Consider the following 9,473-nt stretch of genomic DNA (forward strand, 5'->3'; position numbering starts at 1 on the left):
GTATACATTTGCATTATGTACTTTAGGTGAGATCCAAGCAAATAACCTCCCTCTTCCCACTTATCACCTTCTCTCTTCCCCTCCCATCTCCCATTCCTCTTGTTAGACTGTATTTGTGTTTTGTCATTCTTATGAGAGTATAAGTGTTTATATATTGGTTTCATAATAGTATTGAGTACATTGAACACTTTTTTTTGTTTGTTTGTTTCCATTCTTGAGATATTTTACTGAGAAGAATATGTTCCAACTGCATCCAGGTAAAAATAAAAGATGTAAAGTCTCCATTTTAATTCATTTATTCACTTATTTGTTTATTTATTGTTTGTGATTCATTGCGGGTACAAAAAATAAGGTTACACTGATTGCATTTGTTAGATGAAGTCCCTCTTATAGTTGTGCCCCACGCACAAGAGGTGTAACATACCCTGCCACCCCAGCCCTTTCCCTCCACCCCTCTTCCCACTTGCTCATTCTCTTAGCCCCCGCCCCTGTATTAGGGGCTGCCTTCATATTGGAATAGAGTACATTGGATTCTTGCTTCTCCATTCTTTTGATGCTTTACTAAGAAAACTTTGTTCCACCAAGTCTTCATTTTTTTATGGCTGAATATTTTCCATGGTATAATTAAAAAGCTCTTTTGCATCCTTTGTAAGATAAATTCTCAGATATTTCATCATCTTTGGCACTACTGTAAAAGGAACAGAATCTTTGATTATATTTTCAGTTTGACTATCATTGGAATATATAAAAGCTACTGATTTCTAGGTATGGATTTTGTGTCCTGAGACACTGCTATATTCCTTGATCAGTTCTAAAAGTTTTGTAGTTGAGTCCCTGGGGTTTTCCAGGTATAATGGGGTATCATGTCATATGTGAAAAGCAAGAGTTTGACCTCTTCTGTCCCCATTTGAATACCCTTGATCTCCTTCACTTACCTGATTGAAATGGATGTTGAATAGCAGTGGAGACACTATCCTTGTCTAGTTCCAGATCTGAGTGGAAATGTTTTCAATTTTACTTCATTCAATATGATATTGACTTTGGGTTTTCTGTAGACGGCCTCTATCAGTTTAAGAAATGTCCCATCTAACCCTGTTTTCCTAAGTGTTCCAATCATGAAATGATGCTCGATTATCAGAAGCCTTTTCTGCATCAATAGATAGAATCATGTGGTGATATATTTTTTTATTTTTTATGTGCTATATTATATTTATAGATTTATGTATGTTGAACCAAACTCATAACCCTGGGATAAAACCAACTTGATCATGGTATAAAACTTTTTTGATGTGTCACTGAATTCTGTTTGCTAGGATCTTATTGAATATTTTTGCATCGATATCCATTAATGATATTCATGTATATTTTTCTTCCTTTGTTGGGGCCTTACATGTTTTGAGGATCAAGGTGATATTTGCTTTGTAAAATGTGTTGGGGAGGATTTCTTCCTTTTCTATGTTTTGGAATAGGTTATGTAATATAGGTACTAGTTCCTCTTTGAAGGTTTGATAGAATTCTGATGTGCACCATTTGAATTTTTATTTTGGGGAGATTTTGTATAGTTGATAGTTTAGTGCTTGATAAAGGTCTATTCAAAATTTCTAATTCTTTTCTGGTTCCATCTAGGAAGGTGATATGCTTACAGGTATTGGTCAATTTCCTTTATATTATCATGTATCTGAGAATAGAGTTATTTTGTGGTAGTCATTGAGAATTTTTTGAATTTTTGTGGTATCTGGGTTCCCCCCCCCTTTACTGTTTCTGATTGATGTTCTTAGAGATTTTATTTTTCTTCTTTTGCTTAGTCTAGCCAAAGGTTAATTAATTTTATTAATCTTTTCAAAAACCCAACTTTCTGTTATGATGACCTACTGAGTGATTCTTTTGTTTTCAATTCTGTTTAATTCTGCTCTAAGTTTGGTTATTTCTTTTCATCTGCTGGGTTTGCAGTTGGATTTATCTTTCGTTTCCTGTTGCTTAAGATAGGCTATTAGGTTGCTGACTTGCTCTCCTCTTCTTTTCTTGATGAAGACTTCTAATGCTATGAATTTCCCTCTTAGGACTGCCTTTGCAGTATCCCACAGGTTTTGATAGTTTGTGTCTTCATTATCATTTTGTTCCCCAAATCTGATGATTTCTTACTTAATCTCATCTTTGACCTAGCTACCATTTATACTAAGCTTATTTCACTTCCATGACTTTGAGTATGTATATTTCTTTTGCTAGAAGGTATAATTGGTATTATTTTAAATGCATTGAGGTTAGACTTGTGTTTGAAGATATGATCAGTTTTGAAGATATGATCTGTGGGCTGATGAAAAAAATGTGTATTCAGTTTTATTAGGATGAAAGATTCTGTAGTTGTCGGTTATGTCCATTTTTTTCGAGGGTCAAGTTTAACACCATTATTTCTTAGTTTCTTTTTGGATGATCTATCCTGAATAGCTAAAGGGGTATTTAAAATGTCCAGTTATTTATAGTACAGGAAGATATCATATTGTTCAGATCCATTAGGGTTTGTTTTGTAAATAGAGGAACATTCAGAAAGGGCACAGAAATGTTAATTATTGAAAGCTATTCATGTTGATTGTTGCCCTTGACAAATATTTAGTATCTGTCGTTGTATTTTGTTATTTGTTTTTGTTTTAATTCAATTATATCTGCAACTAAGATTGCTATCCCTGCTTTTTTCTGATGTCCATTTGCCTGATCTCCATTCATTCGCTCTGAGTCTTTCTTTGTCCTTTGAGGTAAGATGAGACCCCATTGGCAACAATTACTGGCCTTAGTTTTTTAAAACCAGTCAGCCATTCTGTGCCTTTAGGGGAGAATTTAGGCTATTCACATTAATTGAGATAATTGATAGGTATGGTAGTATTTTGGTTGTTTTCTTTTTCAAATGTCTAGTGCATATTTTTAACCCTTTGACCATTGTGAAATCTAGGCTTTGTTGTTTAAATTCTGGGTGTATTTCTTTGGGTGGTAGACAACTGTGCTGGTCATTACGGAAAATGGTTCTGTGTATTTCCTGGATAACTCATCTTGTTATGGCAAATTTCCTCAACATGTGGGTATCAGTGAAGTATTTGATTTCTCCGTCACAAATGATACTCATTTTATCTGGATATGGGATTCTGGGCTAAAAGTTATTTTGTTTTAGGAGATTGAAGGTCCATGATGATCCTCTTCTGCCTTGAAAAGTTTTGGCTAAAAGATGTGTGGTCAACCTAATATTTTTCCCTTTGTCGGTAAGATTTTTGTTACACTTGGCTGTTTGTAGGACTTTTTCTTTGATATTAATTTTGGCAAAGTTAAATAGAATGTATCTAAGAAATGGTTTATTTAGATTGCATTGTGCTGGGGTTCTGAAACTTTCTACTATCTGAAATTTTGTATCTCTTGCAATGCTTTGGAAATTCTCCTGCATAATATCTTGGAGTCAAGCATTTGTGCCTTAAGGATCATCATTTTCTTCTTCAGGAATCTCTATAGTTTGGATGTTTGATCTTTTGGAATGGCCCCACAACTCTTTCAGAGAATGTTCTGTTCTGATTCTCCTGTTTTCTGCCTGTTTGAATAATTGGTATCACTCAAAAGCCTTGTCTTTAATTTCTGATACACTTTATTACCTGCTAAACTCTATTAGTGAGGAACCCTACTGTATTTCAAAGTTCTTAGAACACTTTTTTCATTTCATTAAGCTCTGCTATATCTTTCTCATTCTGTTCGTATCCTTGGTGACTTTGTCTTTGAATTCTTTAGTTTCTTGAGACAACTTTTGAACAGTTTTTTGGATGTCTCTTTTCATCTTTTCCTCCATTCTATTCATCTTATTTTTCAACCATATTCTGAATTCTGTTTCTGACGTTTGAGCCACTTCTCAATGAATAGTATCTTTTGTTGTATCTCCTTTGTCATCCCTTGGTGTAGGTGATCTTCACTGATTTTTCATGTTGCCAAAGTTCTTCCACTGGTTCTTCCCCAGGAGTATTTTCTACAATATTGCATTTAAAACTTGTGGGGCAAGTTTGGTTTGGTGGCTTCAGGTACTGGTGCTAAGCAGCCCATTACCAGTGACCTGGAGCTTGTGATTGTGGCTTTTCCCCTACAGCCTTTGACCATTGTGAAAGGTCAATCCTGTTGAATCTCAGCTGTAGAACTATATAAACATCTGTGTTGCCCCACATCCCCCACACCAGTAACAACTAGAGGAGGAGAATCTATAACTCTCCACTACAAAACAACTACAACTCAACTTTGGAGGGTCCCCAGGTAGACATTCCAGGTTGAAAGTTCTAATCAGATTGTCCCAGGGAGTACAATCACTGTTCACGAGAAAGAGTTCAGAGTTTCAAGCATCCGGATTTAGGAATTCACAGGCATTCTGTCCAGCAAACCCATGGGGCTAGACTCTGGTCCCCTCTGGTGAGTAAGGGAGTCAGGAAAGTTGCCCATTAATGTCAGAACTTGGGTGTCAGTTCCTCTGCTGGCTGCACACCATCTCCACATCCCTCTCTCTCCAGACACCACTCTCTCTCTGCAGCCCCCGCTTCCTCACTAGTTGCTGTCCATGATGCCATCTATATGTCTACACAATGCCTGGGCCTCTCTGTGAATTCACCAAACACTCTGGGCTCTGCAGGGGGTATACTTTCAGGCATCCAGGCTCCTGGCAAAGGGTTAACTGTGCATTCAGATTTTCAGGGAAAATATTTGATTGATTTTATGACCAGTCAGATGGCACCTAAGCTCACAGGTGAGAACTCCCGGGAAGAAGAAGACAGGGAGGAAGTACACTAAGTGAAAAGGATCAGGTGGCATGATTCAGGTTGGTCAAATGATACAATTTCTGGAGAGGGTGCATGGGTGGTAAGGGTCTACGTGTTATGTGGTGAAGCGGTAGAATGGTTCTGGGTGAGTGAATTTGAACAGTCCCTGCCCTGAGTCTCCAAGGCAGCTACTGCTGCTGCCACAGATAGTGGGAGCTCAGAGAGCTGCTGGGTTTGTGCCTGATTAACTTTCTAGCAGGAGAATGATCATGGAGGTGGTCCCTGCCAAAGTGAAAGGTTTGCTTCCAGAGGAGATAATGGACACTGGTATAACTTCAGTTGGTGACCATAGTATTGAAGCTGGGGAAGATCCAATTCTCCTAGAGACAGAAGTGGAAGAAATTGTCAACATAAATTTTACTGGTGGCTCTACAGCCATGCCTATTTCCATGGAACCAATTACAGTGGACAGTAAGCACACTAACCAAGTTACAGGGAATGACACAATTACTAAGGCAAATTGTAACACCACAGTGAAACCAGCTTTTCCAAGTGGCGTTCAGAAATTTGGTGCTAGGATTCCTATGACTATATCAGTCCATCATATTATGTTAAACAAAGTATCACAGACAGCTGATGTTAAACTGGTAGTCAGAAACTTAAACCAGATGAACAGTGGTTTAACCACTTTGGTTAAGTCTCATTCTAGCACTACCCCAAAGCCAACTACCACCGACTCAGAAAGTTACAACTGAGGCCCAATCAGGAGATAGTAAGTTACCACTGCAGCAAATTAAAATAGTTAATTATGGGAAGAAGGCCAGAGGTGAAACCTGTCATTGGAGTCTTAGCACTGACCCCAGGAAGCCAACAGATGAATAGTGTAACACAGCCCTTGTTATAGACCAAAGAGTAAAAAACACTACAGATTGCTAAGAAGCCTCAAATACCAACCTCTGGTTTGGTAATCAAGAAGCTGATCTTTGCAAAACCAAGTAGTAGGAAAGCAGTTACAGGACAGACAACTCAAGTATCACCTCCAGTCATTGCAGATAGGGTTCTTTCACAGTCTATTCCCAGAACTCCATGAAAGACCACAACAATATCTGAAAGTGGTTTTATTGGATCGCCTTTAAATTACACAACACAGACACTAAAGAAAATAGCCGTATCTCCTTTGAAATCACCAAATAAGGCAGTGGAATCAATTGTGCAGACCATCACTGTTAGGGGAGTAAGCACATCAAAGTTTAAAGCAATTGCAAGTCTGGAAACTGCTCTCAATGTCCGGAAGATTCAGTTACCTGGAAGCAAGTTTTATTATGTCTGACTTGTTACTGCCACACAACCAGTAGCTCACCCCAGCCAGATAGAATCCCAGTACAAACACTTGACCTTTTCAGCAAGCAAAGCCATTGGTTGTGAATACAACCCCAGTTGAGATGTCCGTTCCAATTATCGTGGCTTAGGTTGTCAAACAAGTTGCTCCCAACCAATCAATCCAACTTCACAAATCATAACTACCAGCCAACCACAGGACCGGCTCATCATGCCTGCCGCAACACTGCCACAGATTCAGCCCAACCTCACCAACGGGCCACCAGGCCTTGTCCTGGCAGTGTCTTGGCCACAGCCCTGGGAACAGGGATTGTGGGCTATGCTGTGCTTCCAGCTCAGTACTTTACTCAGCTACAGCAGTCTTCATACGTGTCTGTAGCAAGCTATTCTAACTTTGTTGGAATATTTGGTATCCAGATCCAGTCGAGGCTTCCATTCAATGGTATAATCCCATCTGTGTCTTCCATTGGGCCTAGAAAGCCCTGTAAGTGTAAAATATCACTGTGTTTGACATTATATTGTGATTGCAGTGCAAATAGTGAATTTTACAACATCCACAATTTTACTAGTTATTATAATAATTTGGAACATGAAAATGAAAGACAAAAAGCAATAAAAGCATGCCTTGACAGAAATCCAGAAGGCTTCAAGTGAAAGGAAAGGAGGGAGAATCAGATTGATTTCATAGCAAAGGATGTAATTGCAAATGATCAGGCTGTCTTAAAAACTATTGTGAATGCTATGAGGCAAAAATAATGTGTTCCTCAATATACAAATGTAATGGGTGTAAAATTTTGAGAAAGCCCAGAAAGAAAGACATTGATGCACTTGGCAGAGGCAGCTGAAGTAAGAGTACAGCAACAAACAGCAGCAAAGACTAAGTTGTCTTCTCCAATTTCAGACTTGTTTACTAGGCCAAACAACTTTGAATAGTGGATGAGGAAAATTGTTGTTTACAGTCGTGACTAAGGAAGTAGCTGAAGCCATGTGTGACTACCTTCTTGCCCAGACAGAGCAGGCAGACAAGAGGGAAAATAAAAAGCAGCAGCTGAAAGAGTAATAGGAACACATTTATAAGAGGGACTTTGCTTGACAAATGCAATTAGTGTAACCTGGATGTTTGTACGCTCAATGAATCCCCAACAATAAAAGAAGTAAAGGATTTGGATGAGGTTTGATGAGCATCATTAACTTAGCAGGAAAAGCAAAATGTGACCCTTGTGCCATGAATTGCTACCTCTTGCACAAAAGACTGATAAATGCAACAGTACAGAAAATTTAAGGTGCAGGGACACTTGATTTTTTGAAAAATGGTTTAACAATTACTGTGTTTTAATTCACTTCTTGTTTTAAGAGATTCAAATTATAACATTGAAAGAGAAGAGATTTTAAATGAGGAAATTAGTGCATTTTAAATCTTACTTAAATCTGCTTATGGCCTAAATTTAAGTTTTCTTTCTTGTATTATATAGATTTTTCATTGGCTTAAGTTTTTTTTTTTTTTTTTTTTTTTTGTAGAGACAGAGTCTCACTTTATGGCCCTCGGTAGAGTGCCGTGGCCTCACACAGCTCACAGCAACCTCAAACTCCTGGGCTTAAGCGATTCACTTGCCTCAGCCTCCCGAGTAGCTGGGACTACAAGTGCCCGCCACAACGCCCGGCTATTTTTTGGTTGCAGTTTGGCTGGGGCCGGGTTTGAACCCGCCACCCTCGGTATATGGGGCCGGTGCCTTACCGACTGAGCCACAGACGCCGCCCATTGGCTTAGGTTTTTAAACAGTTAGATGGTCTATCCTTCTGATTCTATTGACAAAGGATATTTATAATTACTATAATTTACAATGTGTGGTGTCACATGATTTTTTTCAGTAGAGAAGGTCAAAGTACCAGTGGTTGTTAACCATTCATCCTTTGAGTATAGATTTAGAGCATATTCAGACAGAATGTCTAACATAAAAAATTTTTAAGAAACATTCAGATGGCCCTTTGTGTTTAGAAAAGCACCACATTTAAAAAAAATCAAGTTTTAATGTGGATTCTGGAATAATATCTTGTCGTTAATTTGGGAATATCAGAAGGGAACCCTCAGGCACACTCTTAAAATTAAGAGGGGGAGAGGGATAGGGTGAGTGGAGGGAGGGTAGTATAAATGTCTAAACACATAACTAAGAAAATGTGGTGAAGGCTATATTAACCAGTTTGATGAAAGTATTTCAGATTGTGTACAGAACCAGCACACTGTACCCCATAGTTGCATTAATGTGCACAGGTACGATTCAATAAAAAAAGAAAAAATTAAACATATAAAATACTAAGGGGGGTAGCACCTGTGCCTCATTGAGTATGGTGCTGGCCCCATATACTGAGGATGGCAGGTTCAATCCTGGCTCTGGCCAAACAGCAACAAAAAAATAGCCGGGCATTGTAATGGGCACCGGTAGTCCCAGCTACTCTGGAGGCTGAGGCAATAGAATCACCTAAACCCAAGAGCTGAAGATTGCTGTGAGCTGTGATACCACTGCACTCTACCGAGGGTGAAAAGTAAGACTCTTTCTCTAAAAAAAAAAAAGTAAAAAAGACAGTAAATGATAAATGATACTTAGAGAATTAACAATGTGTTTCTATGATAAGGAATGGCCAACAAAAACTCCCATTTTCTCTCAAAGAGTTGGCATGTATTTGAAATAATAAATTGTCAAAGTGATTACTGAGTGCTATACAAATAAGAGGTGTGTATAAGTAGAAGTAAACTTATCATGTAGTGATTATATAGAATCTCACATAATTATCAAGTATAAAATTTGGCCTAGGTGAAGAAATAAAGAATAAGGAAGCTGTAAGAAATGAATTTGGAGAAGGATTTTTCATCTATACAAATATTTCTCTTTGTAAACTTTTGAACTAAGAAGTTTCAAATCAATACATGACTCTTACTTGATTTACTGAAATGGGCTTCCCAACAAAGCCTTCAAAATTATAATGGGAAAAATTCTTTTTATAACAGTAGTCAGGCATGTTGTCCATTGCTCTATTGGTTTGTTTTTATAATGGAAGTTTAATGTAGCATGAATTTTACTCAGTTATTTGGGTAAGCGGAAGGTATGAGTATAATTACTCAAATAATCTAAATCATTTTCAGTAATTCTAAAACTCTGAATTTAGGAGTGTGTTGTAATGGGACTCTTGGTTCATAACAATAAAAAAGACCATGTTGGAATTCAGTAATTTTGTTAGGTACCTTAATCCTCAGTAATTATTCATGTAAGATTATTGCAGTTCCTAAAGGTACTCTATAGTGTTTCTGTATGTAGTGAGAATATACGTTCATATGAACAGTCCTGATATAGGCAATAGAAACTAAGTGAT

At 37.8% G+C, this 9,473-nt stretch overlaps 1 protein-coding gene and 1 pseudogene across 1 annotated transcript in view; both read left to right on the forward strand.

Moving 5' to 3' along the window:
• Positions 1-9,473, forward strand: part of LOC128594814 (ankyrin repeat domain-containing protein 26-like) — a 119,150-nt gene that overhangs the window by 35,451 nt on the left and 74,226 nt on the right. The gene's annotated exons all lie outside the window — the stretch shown is intronic.
• On the forward strand, positions 5,039-7,389 carry LOC128593835 (protein lin-54 homolog; annotated as a pseudogene).

Source organism: Nycticebus coucang, chromosome 9 (genome assembly GCF_027406575.1).
Source record: "Nycticebus coucang isolate mNycCou1 chromosome 9, mNycCou1.pri, whole genome shotgun sequence".
Classification (NCBI taxonomy): domain Eukaryota; kingdom Metazoa; phylum Chordata; class Mammalia; order Primates; family Lorisidae; genus Nycticebus; species Nycticebus coucang.